This window comes from Sapajus apella, unplaced genomic scaffold (assembly GCF_009761245.1).
Source record: "Sapajus apella isolate SASKATOON/1434 unplaced genomic scaffold, GSC_monkey_1.0 scaffold81, whole genome shotgun sequence".
Taxonomy (NCBI): domain Eukaryota; kingdom Metazoa; phylum Chordata; class Mammalia; order Primates; family Cebidae; genus Sapajus; species Sapajus apella.
This window is the reverse complement of record NW_022437021.1, coordinates 4260633-4285308: the sequence shown is the minus strand read 5'-3', so window position 1 is coordinate 4285308 and position 24676 is coordinate 4260633. Positions and strand designations below refer to the sequence as shown.

The window sequence follows — 24676 nt, the reverse complement described above, 5'->3', positions numbered from 1 at the left end:
ATTAGATCATTTCCCTGTTCTTGTAACATTGGCTCATTATTACCTTATGACAAATTCCTAGAAGTGGCACTATAAAAATAAAAACATATATACTTTTTCTGAATCAAAATATATACAGTTATTTGAAAGTTCTTGATCCAAACCACCTGAAAGATTATTGTACCAATTTAGACTTACACTACTTTGAGGGGGAATAAAAAGGTTCTAAAATTAGACTGTAACAATGGTTGCAAAACCCTAAGAATATAATAAAAACAGTGAATCAGGCACTTTAAATGGGTGAATTGCTTTGCATGTCAAGTATGTCTCAATAAAGCTGTTTAAAAGAAATCAAGGGAAGAGTCAGTTTCAAGAAGAAAAAAGTGGTCGATGGTGTATATAAGATAAAGAAGTGTGTTCTGCTCTTTAAAATCCTTCTATTGTTGTCATTTACCCACAAGACAAAGTAGCAGTAGAAATAGCTAACATTTATTCAGTGCTTACTGTGTGCCAGACATAATGCTAATAACTTTGTTTCATGTATTTAAATCTCTTAACCCTACAATATAGGTACCATTGTCTCTTTCACAGATGAAAAGAATTAAGGTATAGAAGTTTAGTAAATTGCTTGGCATCCTAAAGACTGTAAATGAAAGAGCCAGGATTTGTACTCAGATAACCAAGAGAACCCTCACTCTCAGCCACTGCATACCCCCATCCCATGGCTTATTAGGTCACTCGTGATCTTGCCCCACTCACCACTCCATCCTCATCTTTTACAGGATCCTAAAAATACTTACAGTTCCTAGAATGTGCGTGGTTTTTGTGCTGTGCCTGAACACAGCTGTTACTGCTGCCTAGAAAACTGTCTTTTTCTCTGTCCATCTGGTGACCTCCCTATTCATCTTCAAAGATTCTGCTCACACATAATCCTTACTGTCTCCCCTTCTACCCTCCCTCTTACACAGCGAGGACTCCTCTGTGCTATCACAACACACTTGACTCACTGCAGGGGCTCAGCCGTCGTTGAATATGATATAGAAATTAATAAGAATATTCAATTGTCCTGTAAGAGAGTACACTGTATTTTTGGAAGAAGGCTGAACCAAGTCTGATAAATTAATTGGTGGACCAGGCTGAGTAATATTCTTTTGGATCCAAAAAGAGGTGTGATAATAAAGTAAAGATGCTGATTTTTGGTTTGGCCTGTGAAGCAATTCTGAAGACAATTCCAAGAGTCTGAAAATGTTTTGCTCAATTAGAGTAGGGCTAGAAAAACTGGATTGCCTCTCATGGGACCTGATTTATTTGGTCATATAAGTTCTTACATGGACTTTTTCATTTTCTCTTTGTCTCATTATTTTGAAGTTACATGGGATAAGGCAATTATTCTTTTATTAAACATATTCCATTTCCTAAAGAGCAAGTCTCTGAAAAGTTACTGTCATTTTTCCCCTCATGCTTTCTTTCCTCAGTAACTGTCTTCACATGTTCAAGGAATATTTTATTATCAGAAGGGTGATTTTGCTTATTTCCAAAGAGGGAAGCAATTTGCTACCCTTTAATTTAAACTTACCCTTAAATCCAAGGAATGTTTGGCTCATGAAAGGGAAAATAAGGTCCAGAATCTATTAACTTGTGATCCACAGCCTTCAAAGCAATTTACATTCAGTATACATTTGAGTTCATTTAGCTGTCAAGTAAAGTCTAAATCCTCTGTGTATCTTGCCAGTACAAAAGTATACTCAGACCAAAACTAGGTCACAAAATGTTTTACAATGACAATGTGTTTCACTCTTCCAACATTTTGAGAAATTTCCAAGGAATTACAAAAAAGAAAGCTTCCTGAACGAAATAACTTCATGCCTTAAATCACCCTAAACAAGCCCTGCCCCAATATGGGTTAAGGACACCATCAAAACGATAGAAGAGAACTAACCAGTGCCACAGCACACATTCAGTCATGCTATGTCTTCCAAGTCTAAATCTTCCAAGTCTAAATCAACAAGCCCTGTTTCAATGTCCTTCAAAGATTTTAATATCCAGATAGTTTAACCAGTTTTTCTTGTGTCTGAATTTACAGATTTTTACATTATCCATTTTTGAATCAGTTTATACAAAGGTTTGATCTAAGCATTAGCCTGTTGAGTACATCTCTGTTAATGTCATTTACTAGTGTTTCTTAGCTGTTATTAGGAGGTCATTCTACTAAAGCCACCCTCTTGTTTTACATTTAAGTGTTATATTTGAGTATAAGGCTACTCTCTAAGAATATTCACTGTAACTAATATGGAAAGTTATAAACACAGAGCAATGCTATCTAAATGGAGAAAAAAGGTAACACCACCAGCAGCTGAAACCAACTTGAAAAAGAAATCTCATCAAAAAAAAAAATTCACTTAGCGCACATCAGATTTTTTTCTGTAATAAGCAACAGATTTTTTTTGAAAAATATAACCCTAGGAATAAATATATTTATACAATTTTAAAAAGTTACAGACATAAGGATATTTAATCACTACCCTCTGGGCTTGCATTTCTTTGTTTGAAGTAAAAGCAAAAAGCAAAATTGACGAATTAGCAGACAACAAGTAGATCTATGAGATCATAGTTTTTACTGACTTGTTTCAAGATACAAAAATGATAACAAACCAGATAGTTTACACAGACTCTTTTAAATCATTCTCATAGAATAATTTGAGAGAAAATAGTATTTTCCAAGTTGCTATGTACACAAATATTGTTTATTTATCATAAACATTGCTTCTGTAGTCTTGGATTTTCCACATCTCTTTTCTACATTTTACAGATATACAGTCTATTTCTCTTTCACAATTGAAAGGGAAAGTTGGTAAGAGTAAGATATTTTCCCCTGAATTGTAAACGTATTATTTTTTATTCAAAAGAAAATGATCTCTGTATCAAAATTCAAAAAAAAAAAAATTCAAAAAGACCTGTCAAAGTGTACAATGTATATTTTAGTACCTGTTTAGCCATACACGGAAATAAAATAGTAGGGCACTTTAAAATATTCCACTTACACCAGTTAAAACTCTTTTTTCAAATACCACTATCAAGTGATGTGCCAAAAATTTATCTCTAGGAGGTTAGTTTTTAGTCAGAGAAGTTATATCAATGAACAAATGTAACCACGAGCAGGACATGAGACAGGTAACATGGTAGCCCCTGAACCGAACTGATGGACAAACTCTAAGATGGAAATAGGGAAAGCAAAAATGCGGGGATGAGGATGAGCAACCAGTAGAAAAGGACCAAAGACTATGACTACTCCAAATCTAACAGGCTAGGCTGTGATGGCAACTAAACGGTACTTTTACAAAAAGTAGGTATGTTATCTATAGAAAAGCAAACTCTGGAAAGACACAACTGGCAGCATGGCTCAGCCCTGTCATAGTTGAGAGGGTTTGTGTGAATAAAAACTTCCTCTCCTACTCTCAAAATGGATGCATCTGGCACCAGAGCTGGAGGCTATCAGACATTAAGATCATCAGCTAACCCCCCTCTCCAGGTTCCATGTTCACAATGCAACTAATCCACTATAGCCTGGCCTTCCCACCAATAAGCATGCAAGGGAGACAACGCTTTGGTTGGCAGAGGCAAGTATATTTGAGACGTACAGCTTTTACTGGAAAAGAATGTATTAACATTTTTGTTCAAACCTCAGTTTTCTTGCAAGGTTGGGAAGAGTCTGCCAACCCTGGACTCCCAAACCTCTATATACTAATGAAATTGGGCTTCTGGGCATTTCATGCCAGGCAGATACTGGAACACGGCAACCACATCACAGAATTGGCTCCCTATGTTTGGGCAGCCAACCATCGTTCTGACTGCCTCTTAAAAAGGCCCTGACCCTCAGACATAGCTTTTCTTCACACTAGCATGTTTCTGCATTTTGACTTTAACTCCTCTTACTTTTAAATTACAAGAATAAAGATCTGAACTACCCTGGTTTGTTAGAAGAATTTCTAAAAAAATTATCTTTTGGGCAGTACAGATGAGCACTTTTGAAAAGGCTAATTCTTAGATTCTTTTATACTGAATGGTTTTGGTTATGAATTGCCTCATGGGATGGGAAATCCCCTGCAGGGCCTTGTCAAACACCTCCTCACCCTCCACTGAGAATCAGCCAGGCAGCAATGGGATCTTGGACACCTTCGATGTGCTAACACTGGAGATACTCCAGTGAGCCAAACTGTCCCCTCTGGAAGTTACTAGAATCACTATCATGGGAGCCACTATAATAGATGATTCTATGTTCTTCCTCAACTATGCTGGGGTGGAAGTTAAATTGAAAATGACTTGTTCTGAATGATGACTTGACTTTTCAAGTGAATTTTGTCAACACTGTTACAGAGAATTTTGTTCCTGGCTTTAGCCATACAAAGCCCAAATTTGTTCAATTCATCTGATGTAAGACTAAACAAAGGCATTCATTAATAAGAAGCGGAAAAAACACAGTGCCAAAATCTTTGTATATTTTAGTGCATAATACATTTATCTTCTTCTAGGCAAAAGGCATGCAAGTTGTTTCTAATTCGAAGAAAGATAATGGAAAAAAAACTGTTTACAGCAGAACAGTGTTTAATAATTCATAGCTTGATGATCTAAAGAAATTACTTTAAAATGCCAAATGTCAAAATGCTGTATCAAATCTCTTCTTTTGCATTTCAACTCTAAGTTAACATTTTGATGCAAAAGGAATTCAACAAATATTAACTGTTTTAGGAAGGGTTTGCCCAACTTTTGCTAAGCCCAGTTAAGCACATTAATTTTTATATATTTGCTGCATAAAAGAGTTCTTACTATTTATAAAATGTCACCCTAACAACTTTTAAATGTCTACTTATCAGTGAGTAAATCCACTTTTATTGATGGATGGAGAGTCTCTCTGTGGTTAAGGGAATGCAAGGGTGCTGACCACTTTAAAGTCTTCCGCAGGCTTGGGTCCCTCTTAGGAAAGCCAATCCCTCTGCTTCCTCCTCTTCAACATCTGGCTCCTCCTTCTCCTGCACTCTCTCCCTAACTCCAGACACTTCCTTCCTGCTTCATGCAAATGTCCTTTTCTTGTAATAGAAGCTCAAAGCTATTTGTCCTCTTCTATACAGATTTTCTGTCCCTCATGATTCTTAGGAAAGGGTCTTCCTCTTCAAGACCAACCCTGTTCCTCCTGAACTGTACCCCTCCACCATGTGCTAAACTCGCATTTCATCAGCTTTTATTCCCTATCATTTCATTCCCCTTTAAGTGCTCCCCTCCTGGCTCCTTCTAATACACTTCCCATTTCCCTATTTCCTCATAACAACAAAGTTTGACTGTGATCATCTCTATCAGATTGTCATTCTGCCAACTACATTCTATGTCCCCCAATTTACTGAATGACAGTCCACACTTTGTGCTGCATTTCTCACCCTTTAGTTACCTATTACCATGTTTCCCCTCTTTCTCTTCCAGCGAAATCTTTCTCTCAAATGGACACCAGTAATTCTCCACTACTGGATGAAGTCTTCAGGCTCTTCCACCTCTTGGGTACATCTGAGATACGAGAATGAGATGCCTCCCCCTCCCTGAAACTCTCCCCTCCCATGACTTCCCTGAGAGTTTTCTGCTACTTCTCCCTCTGCTTCTCTTGTCTCAGCCTTTCTCTCTGCTCCCTTTTTTCTCCTTTAATCCTACATGCAGAGTCTCAAGTTTCCACATTCAGTTCTTTTTTTCTCACTTAAAATATAGGATTTTTTGCTCATTCATCTATTTAACATACAGGGTCCTATATGCCAGCAACTCTGAAGATCTACTACAGACAGCAACTGTGTCTGAGGCAATTTTTTAACCACCTGTGCTGTGAAGGTTGGCATGGGTGAACAAGTCACTTAGCTGGTGACTAAGCCTAGTCATGTGCTCAGTATCCACATTGGGGTATGTGTGATTTTCTCCTTATTGTGGGACAAATTATGTGCAAAAGTGTTATTCCAAATGTGAGGCTCAAAAAGATCTCTATACATCTCCTTTTAAGAATGTCACAGGTTTGCTGGATTCCTCTCTGGATGGAGCTCTCAATTTCCCGAACTTTGACTAAAACTCTGCCTTGGCTACTTTCTGAAAGCATGTATAAGTCAGCATGTTCAAAACTGAATTCATCATTGTTTCTTCAAACCTGCTCTTTCTCCTGTGAATGCTATTTCTAACAGTAACATCCCCATACTATCCCTTCACTCAAGCATAAAGCTACAATTCATCTTGTTGACCCTACCGCTCTGTTCACCCACACATCTAACTGGCTACCCACATTGGCCAATTCTAGGACTCAACTCTCTCTCATATGCAACCTTTCCTCTAATTTCAAGGGTACTACCCTAATTTAGGCTGCTATTATTTGTTCTCTCTCCAGGGAATGGTCAATCTTGTAACTAGTTCACCTGTCTCTAGATTCCATTTCAAGCTTGTTTAACCTCCGCAATGATTCTGACCCTACCGATTGGGCATTATCACCATTCCTTCTCTTCTCCACACACTGTGGTTAACTCAACACCTTAGGTTGATCTGCCATATGTCATGTCATTCATCTCCATGTGTATGATGTGTCTGTTTCTTTTTACAGCGTCTATCTCTTCTTTGGAGCCTAATTTTCCTGCTCTTGCAAATTAAACTAAATTTTGTCTTCTGAACTGGCCTAGAATTATATCTGTATCTCTGAATGGTCCTGATGGCTTTATTCTTTGTATTACAGTCGTTGGCATAGATACACACATACTCTCTCCCCCAACTAGGTTATAAACTCACTAAAAGCAGAGACTAAGCAATACACAATCTGACCCACTGTGCAGTCCCTATATTAGGTGCCTTGCATTCGGGGGTGGGGGGGCAGGATTCAATTAACCTCTGTTAAACAAAAAGTCATCTAAGGCACTATTTATGAATGTGTTCTATGCACATACTGCTATTCCCTGTAGCAACATTAATTCTGGTAGTAAGATGTAAAATGTAGCTGGATATCCTTTGCATCTCTGGGCCCATCCTAAAAACCTCTTCAATTTATACAATCTCATCATCCAAGTTCTAGAATGGCCTCTGGGGAAATGTATATGCCCTTAAGAACACAGACATCATAGAAGCAAGCTTCATTTCTTGGGATATATCCTCAGCCTGGTGAATATCTGAATTGTCACTTCTGGGAATAGAAAACAGATAAAATTTTCAAGGCTCTACTTAATTTTCCATCCAGTAAATAACACTTTATCATTTTGTCCAGTACCCATAACTTCTGAAACAATGGATTAAAAACCTTTATAAAGCTTCCAAATGGCTTCCAAATGTGTTTTACCTTTACAAGCAAGAAATTTCTTAGATGTGGATGCATCTAAGAAATTCTAACATGAATTGTGTGAGAAAAGTCAGTATTATTAAAACATTTTCTTTATATTTAAACAAAATAGATAAAAATTTCAAAATTAGCTAATAATGACACTTTTGAATCAATTATATATTTCATTTCACTCTTTTTGTTTGGGATCAGAGAACAACTTTTATTTATATTAGGAATTCTTTTCTTTAAACACTGGAATTAAGCTTTTAGAGAAAAGAGATATTTCTGAAATTCTAAGAAACAAACTGGAAAAATTGTTGCCTTCAAAGTTTCTTTCTTAAATAACTTTCCCTACATAATCTCTCTCTCTCTTTCTTTTGGAGTGCATTGGTGCTATGTTGGCTCACTGTCACCACTGCCTCCCAGGCTCCAGCAATCCTCCTACCTCAGCCTCCTGAGTAGCTGGGACCACAGGTACGCACCATCATGCCTGGCTAATTTTTGTTTATTTGGTAGAGACGGGGTTTTGCCATGTTGCCCAGTCTGGTCTCGAACGCCTGACCTCAAGAGATCTACCTGCCTCAGCCTCCCAAAAGTGCTAAGATTACAGGCATGAGCCACTTTGCCTCCTCTCCTCTCTTTTCTTCTTCTCCCCTTCCTTCCCATCCTACCTTCTCTCCCTCCCTCCTACCTTCAGCCTCTTCCTTCCTCCCTCCCTCTCTTATTTGTATATAGTTATGGGGAACAAGTGAAATTTTGCTACACTGCATTATGGTGAAGTCAGGGTCTTCAGTGCATCCCTCAATGTTACAAATTATATTGTACCCATCAAACAACCTCCAGTCATCCACCCTCCATCTAGACACCTGCCAGTCTCCACCTCTGAGTCTCCACTGTCCATCATTCCACACTCTGCTTCCATGTGTACACATTATTTAGGAAAATAATATTATTCTTACAGCTTAAAAACTGTCAAGCATTCTTCAAGGAAGCTTTCAAAATATTTGGAAAAATGGAAGGATGTATGTTTCATTCAATATTCTAATGTAACTATCAATTCTTGCAAAGGAATTCCATTTTATTAAAAATTTGACCTAAAATTCCAATAACTCATCCTTCTGGGTTAGCAAATGTCTATCATTTTCCAAAATCATGGGCTATGTGCATTCAGCACTGAGAGAATTCTGTCTAGTTATCAATCATCCTCTCCTCTTGAAGTCCAGGCCAAAGACATAAAGTGCTCATTTATGGTACGAGCAGCTATCACATGCCTTTTTAACTATCAGACTGTTCTGCTTTATGTACACAGCTGCAGTTCCCACGGTTTGGAAGTTTATAATGTATGATCATTTCCTCTATATAAAAGTGTACTACTCTTTGCATGCTTTCATTCCTTTAGGTGGTAAAGTATGTTAATGATGGTGCCTACTCAATGCTATAAATTAGAGTTTCTCAACCTTGGAACAATTGACATCTGAGGCTGGATAACACTGTTGTGCGGTAGGTCTTATGCACTGCAGAATGTTTAGCAGCTTCCTTCACCTCTACTCACTAAATACTAGTCATATCCCTCCATTTGTGACAACCAAAAATATCTGGAGATGTTGCCAAATGTCCCCTAGGAGCAAAACTGTCCTCAGTTGAGAACTACTACTAAAGAGGGCCAATTCATGGCTTTGTGTTCTTATAGTTTTTCAAATATGCCCTTCCCATGTACACCGAGTATTAAGATGACTGGCAGTAATTAACCTTTTCAAGTACTTCTTGTTCCATAGTTACTGTATTTGTACATATCATTACAATGAAAATTTTAAAGAAATAGGCTATCTTGCAAAATTGCCCACACAATAAACACTAAGTACATGCAGTATGGTTAGCAGTATGTGAACCTTCAATAAGTCACAGGTTCTGCTTACAAGTACCTTTCACTACAGGTAAGGAAAGAAGACAAGCACATGTGAATAACTAAGGACACTGTAGGACAAGATATAACACGAAGCGAAACCAAGTGATATAAACGTCACAAGGGAGGAGTGAACGTTAGTACTGAAGTTTTCAGAAATGCTCCCTTGGAACTGATGACAGCCTTTGAAGATGAGTGCATATCACACAGGTAACAAGGAGAAGAGCAAGTAAGCCATGGAGGGAAGCCACATGAACCAGGCTGGCTGGAGAGTGCAAGCAGGCTCTGTCTGAGAGCCACGAGGGCAGAGTCCTCATTTAGAGGACGGTGGGGCATGAACACTAAGACAGGTACAGATCACGGAGAGCTTTGGACCACAAATCGAAAAATCTGGGTTTGAGACAGTAGACATTCAAGACCATTTTGGGGCACATGTGTGATGTGGGAAGAAGGCATCATACAAACTGGAAGATAACCCAAAGAGAGAGAAATAAAGTTGCCCATACAGGTCTGTATTGATGAACTCCTGGGACAGCATAAAAAGTTAAAAAAAAAAGGTGGGGGGGCACCAGGAATGTTTTAAAGGGAAAATCTATTAGACTTGGTTACTATCAAACTATGACAAGTAGGAGAAATTAATCTTCAAGGTTCAATTCTGGAAGACTAAAAAAATAAGTAAAGTCTCAACCTATTATAAGCCATCTACTGTATTCATAGATCTCAATATTACATACCTTAATTAATCTTAGGAGTCACTTCTCCACTGGTGTGTTTCATTTAATCACCTCATATGGATTAGTGACATTTTATAAATGGAGGCATGAAAAGAAAAATATAAAACATGATATACCAATCATATACATTAAGACAACTGAGAGCAGAGATGAGGCAACACATTCATAATTTAGAGGGAACTCTGATTTGAGTTCTTGGTTGCCTGGAATTACCTAGACCCTCTACACTTGAGGGTATGTATCTCCTCTTATAAGAACCAATCACTGAGCCAACCCATTCCTTAGGCCTCATTCTACTTAGCTTCCTTTTTTAAACCCCCGATTACCTAGAAGGGTCTAAATACAACTAATTCACAAATTGAGCCAGCCAAAACAAATCAGCAAAACTTTCAATAGTTTTTTGCCTCTTCATTGTGGATTCTAATTCTGAGTCACACTCTTAAGGAAATGCCACATTTTCCAGTTGTCTTTAACTCCATCCGTTTCAGCCATCTCAACTTGCTCTCAATCAAACAATTACAGGAAAAGATTATCCTTACTCTTGGTTTTTCTCTTGCTGTCCATTGATGGTAATGAAAAATACTAATATTAGGAGCATTCCTAATTATATGAATGATAGCTTGTTAATGCTAGATGGTTGGGCCCATGTGCTTTTTCCAGTTTATGCCACAGATCTTTATTATATTTTGCCTTCTACAACTTGTTAACTAGTGCCTTTTTGCAATGCAGAGTTTTGAATCTCAGCACTATCAACATTTTGAATTTTGTTTATTGTGGGGAGCCCTTCTGTGGATTGCAGGATATTTAACAACATCAATAATCTCTACCTATTAGATGCTAGTGGTCGTAGTAGCAGAAGTAGAAATATCTATAATCTCTACCTACCCAGTTGTGACAAACAAAATGAGTCCAAATATTGTCAAATCCCCTGGGGAACAAATTTATCCCTGATTCAAGACCACTGCTGTAATGTGATCTTGGAAGACAAATACTGGCCGTGTACTGTTTGTATAATTCTAGGTTCAAAGACTGAACAAATGAGTGGAAAGATTAGATAACCTATTAACTCTGAAAGCCTATAATTTCTTAACTTCTAAGTAAACATATTGCCCTCTCTCTTGATTCAAAGAGCTTGAAGTCTCGATGAAAGAAAATTGGTCACATAGCCCATGCCCTCAAAGTAGGCATACTAAGAGGGGCATGGCTAGACTTGGGACAAGTCAGAGGCTGAATTCATGTAATCTGCCCACTCCACACACTTTGCCACCGTCACCTTGCCACTTCCCGTGGATCAAGTCATTCAGGATCAAAGAGATGCTGCTTTGGGAGTTAGTTGGTAAAAGCATCAGCTTGTGAGTTAATTATATGCAAGGTGTCTCCCAGCCATCATAAAGCCTTATAGCATTTCTTCTCAATGTTTTAAAAATCCATTTTCTGTCACGCTGTTCTAACTTTTCACTCTGAAAGCATGATTTTCCCACCAAAATGAGTGAGCTCAAGATGTCACTATGGCCAAGACTGGTAATGCTCATCCATGAAAACTGCTCTTCATGAACTCCCTCAGCGTAATGAAGAGGTGCTATATTTCAAATCAGAAAGCATGTTATGACCAGAAAAAACTACTGCGAAGTCTTGGCACACAGTTCTGTGCTGACTAGTGACACCTACGTGGCTTCAAAAGGCTTAGCAAAACTTTGAAATGATTTAAGAATTATCCTAAAGCACTCCACAAAGGCTCCTGTTGTCCAGAACTCCTGTTCCAGGAGACCAGAAGTGTAATGATTCTCATGAACCTTGTCTCCCCTTACACTAAAATCCCTCTTTCTTGAGCTAGATTCAGTTGGTCTCTATTATTTCCAGTCTGAACCCTAAGGTTACTGGCTATGGCATAAGCTGCTAACTGATTCTCTTCTGATTTTAAAATGTTATTAAAATAATGTACTCTGCCCACTCCACACACTTTGCCACCATCACCTTGCCACTTCCCGTGTCTCTAAAAATCTAAAAGAAAATTTTTAAATCTTCTTGTAGGGGAAGGGGAGTGAAGAGCCATTGTTTAATGAGTACAAAACTTCAGTTTGAGATGATGAAAAAGTTCTGGAGACAGCAGTGATAGTTGCTCAACAATGTGAATGTACTTAATGTCACCAAATTATACATTTAAAAATGACTAAAACTGTGAATTTTATGTTAGATATATTTTACCACAATAAAATAAGTTAAAAAAAAATCTATCTTCCTGAAAAAAAGCATGATTGAAATACACTGTCTATAGAAGCATCTAATCCTCAACGTGAGGTAACCCTAGACAGTTGGGGGTTTTCCCCCTATACTTATGAATATATATAAAAGTATGTTCTCAACTCTCCCAAAGTTCAAGCAAAGTATTTTGAGCCTGTATCCAGGACTATCAAAAATGCCCCTGTTAAAAGGTAAACAATTGAAGCCTCAAGTGATCTTTTGCTTTGTCACTGATCCCCCCACCATCCCTTTACTTTACCACTACTTACATCCCTTTATCACTACTTACCACTTTATTAGCATCTTTATAAAATGATGTAATTAAATGTAAAATGGATATGCACAAGTCCACATGTAAGAGGCAAACCCTGATGGGAAGGAGTGCAGGATGTCAGGGAGGAATGAAGAACCCAATTTTGTAAACTGATTACCACTTACCTATATATTTAAAGCAGTCAGTTCACGTTATGACAAAAATGTCTCTGTAACCAGATGATGGGCAAAGGATATGGTGTATATTAATGCCAACAATAAAAACCAATAGAAATTTTGCAAAGTGTGGAATAGACTTAAATCTCTTGTTAGCACACCAGACATAACAACTCTTTTTTCACTTTGACATTCAGAGCACTACGCAGAAATCACATTGAGTCAAAATCCGCTGCGAGCCTTCACCTGTGCTTCACCGAATTTCTTCATTTTGATAACCGTTTTGTCCATATTTTTCTACTGTTAAGACCATAAGTTAGATAAATGCAAGATAAGTTGACTTTGTGTTTTACACAAGAGACAGAATATGAAAAGGACAAACAAATACACATTTATTTAGGTTTTGAGCAACAAGACAACAATTTAAGATAAGCCATACTGAAGTTGTAGCTTATACCAATTTTGGAGCTAAGCTCGTTTTAATTCTGTATCACTCCCTTGAAGTTTTTGGTTTGTTCACTACCTGTCCTCTGTTCCCCTGAACTTCATTTCTTCTTTCTCCCTAATCTAGAGACCCTCTCTCAGATCCAGAAGTTTTTGCCATACTAATTTTTACCTTTTCATGATATTTTAAAAACTTTCAGAAATTATTTGTTTTCTTAATTTGATCTCTTCTAATTCAGCCATCTTTTATTCTATTTATCTACTTTCTGAAAGTGGATCTATATCTATACAGATATATATAGATAAATATATCTAGATCTAGATATTTATATAGATATATCTAGATCTAGATATTTATATATCTATATCTATAGATATACATCTATATAGATGTATCTACTTATAAATATATCTGTAAAATTATATATGTAAATTTATATCTATCCAAAAATAAAATGTATTTATCTCTATATCTTTCTATATAGATATATATCACTATATATAGGTATAGATATAAATACATATTATTTTTCTTATTTCTCATTATTTTATTTTCCATCTATACTTCCTGCTTGCCTTTCACTAGTACTATCTCAACCTTTCCCTCCATAAATAAATTTAAAAAGTGAAATTTTACACCTAGCCAAATTACCATTCAGCAATTGACTTTGTGTTTCCAACAGACATGACACAAGGCCTTCTCTTATCTATTATGATGAATAGCCAAATGGTATAACCAAGTGAAAATTGTATTAACTATAATTCTCTAGTAGCAAGCACAGGCAACATTCATGATAACTACTGTTTTATTATAGTACAATAAAGAATATATCTTGCAGTATTTTCTTAATACTCAACAAAGGTTAAATTATGAGTTTTAGTGTTAAGCGTATTTTATCATATTTGAATCCTTTGAAAAGGAGACTCAAAAGAGACAGCAACTTTCTAATCACTAAGCCTTCTTATTAACTGGAGTGCTCTATTTCTCAGTGACGCAAGTTAACAGAAAACTCCCCTGTAAATTAAAAAGAAAATTAAAAAAAACTAGAAACCTCATATGGTATTTTTCTTTATGTTTAGTGAGAGTTAAGTAGAATCACCTGCTATCGCTCAATACAAAGAATGCTCATTAAATCAGCAGATGAGTAAAATGCATCTGCTGTAGGGCAGTATCAGAAGCTAGCAGTCTCAAGCATGTGCTCCCAATTCTCAGGTTTCTGCAGCAGCATCTCAGAGAACACACAAGAAAAGAGAGTTTTTTTTGCTTTTGACTATATTGGCCAGTATTCTCAAATTCAGAATGCTTGATACTCTAAGGTATAGTTGGCCAAACAGTTTGGTAGAAATGTTACAGACAAGTCTGAAACAAATGATTCACTTAAAGTGCCTTCTATAAAGTAAATGCTACTTAAAATAATTCACTATTAATTGGACAGGTATTCTGCCTAGTAAAAACTGTGTTTGAAAATTGTTTATCTTCTTGCTTTATTTGCTATTTACTTTAATCATCAATGGAGTTAAAGCCAATGTTCAATTTTCCAATGTCCTGAGCCCTTCTGAAAATTGTATGCTTTGGAATGAAAGTCTTCATGTGATTTCTCAACTATTTTGAGGTAGAGTGGTTAGATGAACAACCAGAACATAACCCATTTTCAGCTGGAAGGACAGTCAAATAAACAAAAATACGTTTCTGAATGAAAGACATTCAAAGGAATACATATTACTGCATATTTTCAGTATGATTATGTAACAAGACGCCACTTCAAAGCTAACTTTTTGTTTGGATTACATGTGCAAGAAGGTCAGGGCTATGTTTTCTGTAGGAATTTTTACTTTTGCTTATTTGGAAGCAGTTAAAGGGCCAGAAATCCTGGCTATTGAGAGTCCTCTGTAAAGATGAAAACACATAAACACATTTAATAATAAATATTTGTATTTTAAATATAGGCATATTTTTGTTATACTATAGCTATTTCCTTCACTGCAAACCACTGGTTTAAGACTTTCTTTAATAAAAAAAAAATATTTCTAAAGAAATATATCTGGATAACGTAGAAAACAGTTTTTAAATTGTTTCATAACTTTTAAAACAAATTGGTTGTCAAGATGGAGAAACTCTCAACAGCCCAGGAAAACTCAAGCTTAAAGAGTTTCAAGGTTTCCTGGAATTTTCAAGTTTTCTGAACATTTTCATCTCCAAATGTACTCAATAGTCTTTGAGTCTAAAAATTGTGGCTGGTCCTAAACACAAAACTAATTAATAACAACAATCTGGTTTCACTCATGGTAGACCTATTCTGGACCATGCAGAAAGTGATGAGGGACCCAAGGGGCAGACCCACAATTCCCTTCCCTTACTTGGCCTCATTGGTCACTAAGCCTTTCCTAAAACCAAAGCTGCAAACACAGTGCAACTCAAGTTTGAACTCCATTTCCTTCCACTCCTGCCCTACTTATTAGTTTGCACAGAAACAATAAAAGACCAAATGAATTATAGCAGGACTGCTCTAACTTGAGAGGTAAGGGTGTATTTATTTATAGTCCAGGGTCAAAGCTACTTCCTTAGATTGTGAACATCTTAAGAACAAAAACTATCTAATCCAGTGTGAATTATAATGGTTCATACCTAGTGCCGTTAATTAATTAAAACTCGAAAGGAAGGGATGACTGCAAATTTTTGATGATGAAGAAACTGAAGGTTCCCTGAAACTCACAGTTTGAACCAAGGTCATTCGGTATCATTAGCCAGAGTGTGTGGCTGCAAAGAGAAACCAGGAAGTGCTGAGTCATCATGAGCAAATGCAACATCCTCGTCAGCACTTCTGGTGCCAGATTCAAAGGTAAGAGTACTTCCTTTGACCTGCTACTCTCCGATCCTTTTCTCAGTAACCTAGGGTAGGTTATGGAAAGCTAACTGCCACCAAGTTGAGAAGCAGCATGAACCCTAACAAATAACACTACTTAACACCCTCATTTCTATATGCTGGTCTCTAGATACGGCTACGAAAATAAGTTGGTTAAAAAATATATGTGTGTGTGTATATATATGTGTGTGTGTATATATATATAGCATTTACTGTCTGTCAGAATTAAGCCATTGTACCTCTAGTTTCCAGTAAGAGAAGTCAACATAGTTTCCTCTTCAAATAATCAGCATGCCTTTGTCAGTATGCAGTTGATGTGCATTTAATTTGCCAAACAGGTCTGACCAAAATAGTCAAATCGAAATGATCTTTGTATGACTGAAACACTTGTAATATTAGATAGAAAAACTATATAAAGGGAAATAACATGCTGGAGTCAAAAGGCTTGTGGTCTAGTCCTGACTCTGCCAGCAGACAGCTGACCTTGAGCAAGTCATTTACATTCTCCATTGTCTGCTTCTTTATCAGCAAGGTGGGAATAACAATCCTCCCCCAGTCTCCCTCACTGCTGCTGTAAGTGTAATTATATTAACAGCACATAAGAAGTAGACAACTGTCATGACAAAAAGAAATGATGAATTCATTACATATTTTTTAAAAAACAAAACTTCGGTCACAGGGTAGCTTCTATGCATTTTATGAGAAACATACAATAATTTTACTGGGTTTGAATGTTTAAGTTGTCATCTAGGTTGAAAACAACATAAGAAGATAAACAGTAATGGTAAGTAGATGGGCAGAATTCAGTAGTACTGGGCTATACAAAAGTATACTTCAAAAAGGGCAATTATATAGAAGAAATACCACAATAATACTTTATTGCGAGAAAGAAAATTTGAAGTAACATAAATAATTAGTACCTAGAATTTTCTTATAGAATTACCACAGGTCTCCAGCATTGCTTTCTGCAGTATTTTACTCATTGAACATTCTTCAGCTATATAAATAAGCATTGTGAACTAGCCTGGGATTCAACTACAGTTACAATGTTGTATCTACTAGAAATCCTGAGCGCTCAAACCCTAGTGTAGTGGAGGACTTTAGGCAATCATTTTTTCAGTCCCTTCACCATCCTTGTACACTGAGACACGTGGCTAAAAATATTTATGCTCTCCCTACTGTGTGTAAAAACAAAATGAGAAGGTTATTTCTTGGCCTTTGACTCTCAGAAGGAAGAACAAACTAGGGTGGGTGAAGTAAACAGTCTTGAGATTAAATGTGGCAATAATTCTCGCACCTGAAGATGGCAGAAGGTGGCATTCAAGATGACAATGTAACTCTATCTAATAGCAAACATTTATCGAACAGCTCCTATGTCCACAGTACCCATGCCTTGTCCTTGCAACTACTACCTGATATAATGTCATGCTTACCCAGAGAAAAACTAGACAGACTTGAGAAATTCCTAATGGACTTTCTAATCATTTTGTCCAAGAAAATGAAAGACGCACATAATATTAGAATTTGAAGAGGATTTTGTCAAGTTCAGCCACCAATCCTATGAAGAAAACCACCTCCTTCAAAATATTCTGAAGGAGAGGAAGAATTAAGGCAACTAAGTATTTGCCAAGTAACAAGCACTTATACAATACCTAATGTCAGAAACATCAAGCACTTATACGATACCTAACATCATAGACATCAGTATGCATCCTAATTTTACAAATGAAGAAATTGAAGCTTAGACATATGAAGCAAAATAGGGCTAAGAAACCCAGACATGTGGCAGAACTGGAACATGAACCCACATTTGACCTCCTCTCTTAGGTAACCAATAATATCCAATGATCAATAAGTAATAGTGTTTGTTATTTCTGAGGCCCCATGTGTAGCCTCAAGCTTTTAATTTAAATTTTCACACTTCATATTTTTTTAAAGAGACAGGATCTTGCTCTGTCTCTCAGGTTGGAGTGCAGTGGTGTGATCATGGCTCACTGCAGCCTCATACTCCTAGCCTCAAGCCTTGATCTTCCCACCTCAGTCTCCAGGGTAGCTGGAACCACATGTGAGTGCCACTATAGATGGCTAATTTTTAGGAAATATTTTTTGCAGAAATGGGACCTCATTATGTTGCCTAGACTGGTCTTAAACTCCTGGCCTCAAGGAATCCTCCCACCTCAGCCTACCAAAGTGCTGGGGTTATACATATGAGCCACTGTGCCTGACCCACAATCAAACTTTTTTTAACATGACAACATAGTATCGTTCAAAAGAATATCATATATTGAATTACCAAGCTGTGGTTCATAAATTTGTTCATGGCTTACCGACAGACATCAACCACTGCTCAATAGTGTCTAATAACACATGTATAAAGTTGATGCCAATTCACAATCACCGGAATATATTTTTAATTGTCATCCTAACTGGGTGATCAGACCTTCTTCTATATCAGAAACAAAGGCCATATATGTGAGTTGACTGCCTAGCACTAGGGCTGCAGGCTTCTAACCAAGGATCAATTTTCTTCTATGCAAGTTACAAATAAATTCCCAACCTTGGTCTGTATACCCATGATCTAAAAACTTTTTTTTGTCTTTCCCAACAGTGGCCAAAACAAAAAACAAAAACCAAAAAAAACTAAAAAACATGCAATTCATAGTAATTCATGATTTGGGATTTTATTTCTATGTAAAATGGGATAATTTTTAAGGACCCCAAAGTCCTTTAAATCACAAATCACTTTAGGGTAGCAATCTATTCCTGCCAGAATTCGTTTACTGGAGTTACAAAGTAAAAAACCATGAAAGATGATGGAGGTGAAAATCAAGGTGGTAGAAAATTTGAGAGGGAAACAGGGAATCATACTGCTTGCTTCAAATGAAATGCACCAAAGCTTTCTTCATTAAAGCAGTTGGTTTTGTTCCCTAACTGCTCCCCCACATATGTAAGTGCAGTGAGTACATTCCCAACTCCTACTGCCAAGTTAAAATGAAAACGTTCTCAGTCTAGAAATGATTGAGGTGGTTTTCTTTAATCAAATTAGAGCAGCCAAATGTTCCTTTCAAAGGTAACTGTCTACTCTGCAGCTGTATGCAAACTACCACATCAAATGTGAGGGAAAAAATAGCAATAGAATTGTGTCCTTACAGTACAGAGCTAGCTGCAGAGATGGAGAAACAAAAGCATTTGTACAGTTAAGAATTACATTCACAGTGAGCTTCCAGAAATATGCTGACTTCACAAACTGTGAACAATGTATTGAAACTTCCAGTACATAATTAGCTATTTTGGGGAGGGGAGGAACATTGGGGAAAATGCCCCCTTAAAAACAGCTAAGCAGCAATAGATACCTTGAGTCATTTACCCTTCCGACCAAAGCTTCTCAATGAGAAACATTAAAAGACTGGCTGAGACTTCACAGGAAAAAAAGAGTCTCATAGACCTTGCTTTTTCACTTCCTGTCTCCATCAAAAACACACCACAGTGAGTAAACTTGAGTATCCTGCAAGCTTCAATTAAGCTTGTAATGATTCATTTGCATGCAGAATTTATTCTTTTAAATAATCAGACATGGGAAATTCCTGCTAAGAATTAATTCATAGTGGGCTTATTTTTTCAGTTTGTTTCTCCTAAGAAAAATCAATTGGCTAACATTCCCAATATGATGTCAAATTAGCTTTTCTATGTTACAATTTATATCAGCTGTTGGTTTCAGGGATAGTACATCAACAGTATGAAAACCTAGAAGATGATAATGAATTTAGATAGCCAGGTGCAATCAGCAATGGAACAATGAAACAACGTTCTTTCTACAGTTATGGATCCTCTCCAGATGGTTATACTGTCCTCATAATTAAGGAATGTGGAATAAATAGGGGAAAAGTATATCTCATGTGATCCCAATATTTCTCCAGAGCAGCTGTTCTTAAACTTCTTTGCTTCTGGTGAAATTTGCAGACAACTTCCTTGGTTCACATGCCCTTTGACATTACCCAAATTTAAGGACTGCTGCATAACAAAATATTCCTGTAGGTAATAAGCAATTCTTGGGCTGCAGTCCTTCTGCTACCAGCCAGGAAAGCCAAATGAATTGGAAAAAAAAAAAAAAAGACATTTTAATTATTCAAAGATTTATTTTAAGAAATGTATCAGACAGACTTCCAGTTCAAACTGGTGGACCCATTACATATATTTGCCTCCATTCTCTCTCAGTAGAAAAAATAAACCCATAATTACAAAAGGGTGTCCCACATACACAAAAAGATGAACATTTAGTAAATTTGCTGGGTGACTGAAAATAAACACAAACAAGGTGACGGAAGAAGTCACCAAAGAGACAGTGGTCTCCAAAGTGAAGAACATATAATAAGGAGATGTATTAAGAAAATACCTTCTATTTGTAGGTATTTTGTACCTCTTTCATCTCAAAATCATTATTTTTATTAAATATATAATAATATATCTGTATATGTACATAATTTTTATAATTCAGTGAATATCAGTGACATGCTCAAATATTTTTACTAGAAGAGAGGCCATGGCCCTTAAACAAGCTACGAGAGCACTGCGGAGGAAGCAGAAGCTGGACTACAAGTAAATAGGTGCAATGGAAAAAGGGAGGAAGAAGGGCAGCCACTTCCTACATTCAAGGGAGTAAAATGAATGTCTGTATATAGGATAATTGCACCAGTTAGCATTCCCATTGCAATCCCCATACCTAAGATCTTGGTGTAAACCCTTTCTTGTTATGACATTTGAGAGTTTTTCCACATCCTGACAGCTGTTTTTCCCAGTCACCCAAAGTAAAGCCTGCGAAGCATACTCTCACCCCAAGATTCCTATGCCAAACAAGTCTCCCAAAAATTTTACTCAGAAATGAGAGCTAGCAGAGAGGGAAAGATTCTATTTAATAGTCTTACTAGCTAACCAGTCTTTATAAAAACTAATGGGCATACAAGGCAGTAAGGAACCAAGAAGGTCCAGACTTCTTACCTGCTAGAAACAACTAGAAACTAGATAAACATATGAAACAGCCGTTTTTGATATTCGACTATAACAGGTAGTACAGGACTGTGATCCCCGAGAGAGAGGAAACAAATGAGGTGAACCCCAGATTGCCCTAGCCTTCTGCTTGGAGGCAATTTCCGGACCACAGGCACAGGGAGGAAACTCAAACGGAGTTCTGTAGTCTTGCCCAGCTGAGTAGGCAGAAATCAGAGTTGAGAAGACAAGGAGGCCAAAGTGGCTAAAATTTGCAAGACATAGTACTGAAGAAGAGCTCCCAGAAATCTACATGGGGTTTATTGAGTCCCTGGCTGAATATTAAGCTATACGTGTGGAACTGCAAGAAGTCAGGCAAAGGACAGCTTCTGAGAAAAGATCACCAAGGAGTTGTAAGATGAATGATTCCAGAGCTCACAGAGGGCAGGAAAAATTTCAAACTCCTTAATAGCCGAAAAGAAGAGACTATAAAAGAGTAATGTCTTAGCAGGGCTAAACTAGCCTTGAAGCAAAGCCTACATACACTAGATCCTTTCCCCAACAACAACAAAAGAGACAAACTAAAAATAAGCCTTGGAGGTATAAAACTGACCCACAAGTAACTTTACTCCCTGTCAGAACAAAATGCAATTCTCTTTAAAGGAACAGAACAAAATCCAGCAGTTGACAATGTAATAGTCACAATGTTTGGCATCCAGTAAGACATTATTAGACATGCAGACATACAGAATATGACCCATAAACAGGAGAAAAATTAGTCAACAGAAATAGACTCAGAAATGACAGAACTTACGGAATAGCAGACAAAGAAATTAAACAAACTATTATAAATACTACAAAAATTCCCAAGGCCTTAAAGGAAAACATGGGCAAAATGAGGAGAAAATGGGAAACATAAAAAAAGAATCAAATGCAACAAGTACCAAGATAGGCTATATGTCAGACCAAAGCAAATCTTACTAACTTTAAAAAGCATTAAAATCATACAGAATTGTTCTCTGATCACAACAGAATTTGACAGAAAGATATTAGAAAAATCCCTTATATGTTCAGAAATGTAAAAATCCATGGATTAAAGAATAACTAAAAATGGCTTAAAATAACCTGAACTGAATGAAAATGAAGCCACAACATATTCAAATTCATGGGAAGATGCTTATATTAGAAGATCTAAACTTCTATTTTAAGAAGCTAAAACTAAGAACAAATTAAACCCAAAGTAAGTAGGAAAATAAAGACAAAAGTGCAATATTAAGAGACTACAGACAAATAGAAGTGAAAGTTAATGAAACAAAAAACTGGGTTATCATCAATAAAACTGACAAAACTCTATAGTTATTTCAAGATAAAAAGAGGAAACATAAAAATTAGCAATATCAGGAATGAAAGAGTGGACACCACTATAGATTCTACAGACATTAAAAGAGATATGGGAATACACCAGCGTGGTGGCTCACGCCTGTAATCCCAGCACTTTGGGAGGCTGAGGTGGGTGGATCACGAGGTTAGGAGTTCGAGACCAGCCTGGCCAGCATGGTGAAACCCTGTCTCTACTAAAAATATAAAAAATTAGCCGGGCATGGTGGGGTGCACCTGTCGTCCCAGCTACTTGGGCGGCTAAGGCAGGAGGATTGCTTGAACCTGGAAGGCGGAGGTTGCAGTGAGCTGAGATCATGCCACTGCACTCCAGCCTGGGTGACAGAGTAAGACTCTGTCTCAAAAAAAAAACCCTAGAACAGACAAATCCTTTGAAAAATACAAATTATAAAAAGTGCTCTAACCTATAAGGTCTCATATCTATTAAGAAAATAGAATTTGTAGTTAATAATCTACTCAAAAATAAATACTAGACCCAGATGACTTTATTAGTAAATTCTATTAAATGTGTAAGAAAGAAACAATGTCAACCCTACACAAAATCTTTCAGAAAATAGAGGAGGTAGAAACACTTCTCACCTTATTTTATGAAGCTAGCATTACCTCAAAACAGAAATCAGTCATTATAAAAAATAATATAGACCAATATCATTCATGAAGATTCTTAACAAAATTTTAGCAATATATAAAAAGGTTACATCATGACCAAATAGTTTATTCCAGGAACGTGAGCTTGGTTTAACTTCCAAAATTCAACCTGTATAATTAACAGCATAATAACAGAGTTTTTAAAAAAATATATAATCAATTCAATTATTCAGAAAAAACATTGATAAAATTCAGTACCCAATCATGAGAAACTCTCTAAGCAAACTAGGAATATAAGAGAATTTCATCAACCTGATAAAGAACACCTAAGAACACTTAGAGCTAACATCACGCTTTAGGGCAAAATTCTGAATAGTTTTCTCCTTATTATTGGGAACGAGGCAAAAACATCTGCTCTCACCACTTTTATTTAACATTATACCAGAGGTTCTAGCCAGGGAAAAAAATAAAGGAAAATAAACAAAAGACATATATGTAGGGGGGAAAGTACAACTGTCTAATCTCAGATGATGTATCTGTATATGTAAAGAAACTAAAATTTACAAAGAAGATACCAGACTAATAAGAAAGTTTTTCAGATCACAAGATACAAGGTCAATATACAATAAAGTCTATAGCTCTCAATGATAAACATTTAAAAAGAAAAAACAAACCTTTTACAATAATATCCAAAACCATTAAATGCAAAGAGATACATTTAATAAAATGCAAGCAACACCATTACACTAAAAGCTATGAAACTCTGATGAGGGCTCACACCTGTAATCCCAGCACTTTGGGACGCCAAGGTGGGTGGATCACCTGAGGTCAGGAGATCGAGGCCATCCTGGCCAACATGGTGAAACCCCATCTCTATTAAATACAAAAAAATTACCCGGGCATGGTGGCGCATGCCTGTAGTCCCAGCTACTCAGGAGGCCGAGGCAGGCAAATCGCTTGAATCTAGGAGGCGGCAGTTGCAGTGAGCCAAGATCACGCCACTGCACTCCAGCCTGGGGACAGAGCAAGACTCCATCTCAAAAAAAAAAAAAAACAAAACAAAAAAAAACTCTGATGAGAAATTAAAGACCTAAATAAATGAAGAAATATACCATGTTCACGATCATAAGTCATAGCATCAATATCTATGTCCTCACCCTAATTAACAGAAATTAAATGCTATCTCAATCAAGTATCAGGAAAATTTTTGTGTTAACTAACAAACTGACTCTAAAATTTATATGAAAATGCAAAAGAACAAGAGCAACAGTAATTTTGAAAAACAAGAACAAAGTTGGAAAATTTATACTACCTGATTAAGACCTATACATTATAATAATTAAAATATTACATTGGCAAAAGGATAGATATATAGATCAATGGAAAAGAACAGAGAGTCTAAAAATAGGCCCAAATGTATATGCTCAACTAATGATTAGCAAAGCTGCCAAGGCATTTCAAAATGAAGAAAGCATAGTATTTTCAATAAATGGTGTTGAAATAGCTGGATATCCATACAGGAAAAATGAACCCAAACTCTTACCCCAAGCTACACACAAAGACTTAACTTGGCTGCATCACAGATCTAACATTAAAACAAAAACTATACAATTCTAGAAGAAAACATAGGAAAAATCCTGTATGCCCTGGAGGTAAACAAATACTTCTTAGATAGGACACAAAAAGTATAAACTATTAAAGAAAAAAAATGATAAATTGGACTTTGGTTAAATTAAAATCTTCTGTTTGACATAAAGCATTAAGAAAATGAAAAGGCAAGCCACAGACCTGA

General features: G+C 36.6%; 1 protein-coding gene and 1 long non-coding RNA gene across 6 annotated transcripts in view; both read right to left on the bottom strand.

The window, feature by feature from the left end:
- CDK6 (cyclin dependent kinase 6) overlaps positions 1 to 24676 on the bottom strand; it is a 233131-nt gene that overhangs the window by 190570 nt on the left and 17885 nt on the right. The window lies entirely within an intron of this gene.
- On the bottom strand, positions 20013 to 22452 carry LOC116533327. Its single transcript, XR_004261204.1, has 2 exons — positions 21465 to 22452; positions 20013 to 21434 (listed from the first exon to the last, which is right to left on the bottom strand). It is a non-coding gene; the product is annotated as an uncharacterized LOC116533327 (long non-coding RNA).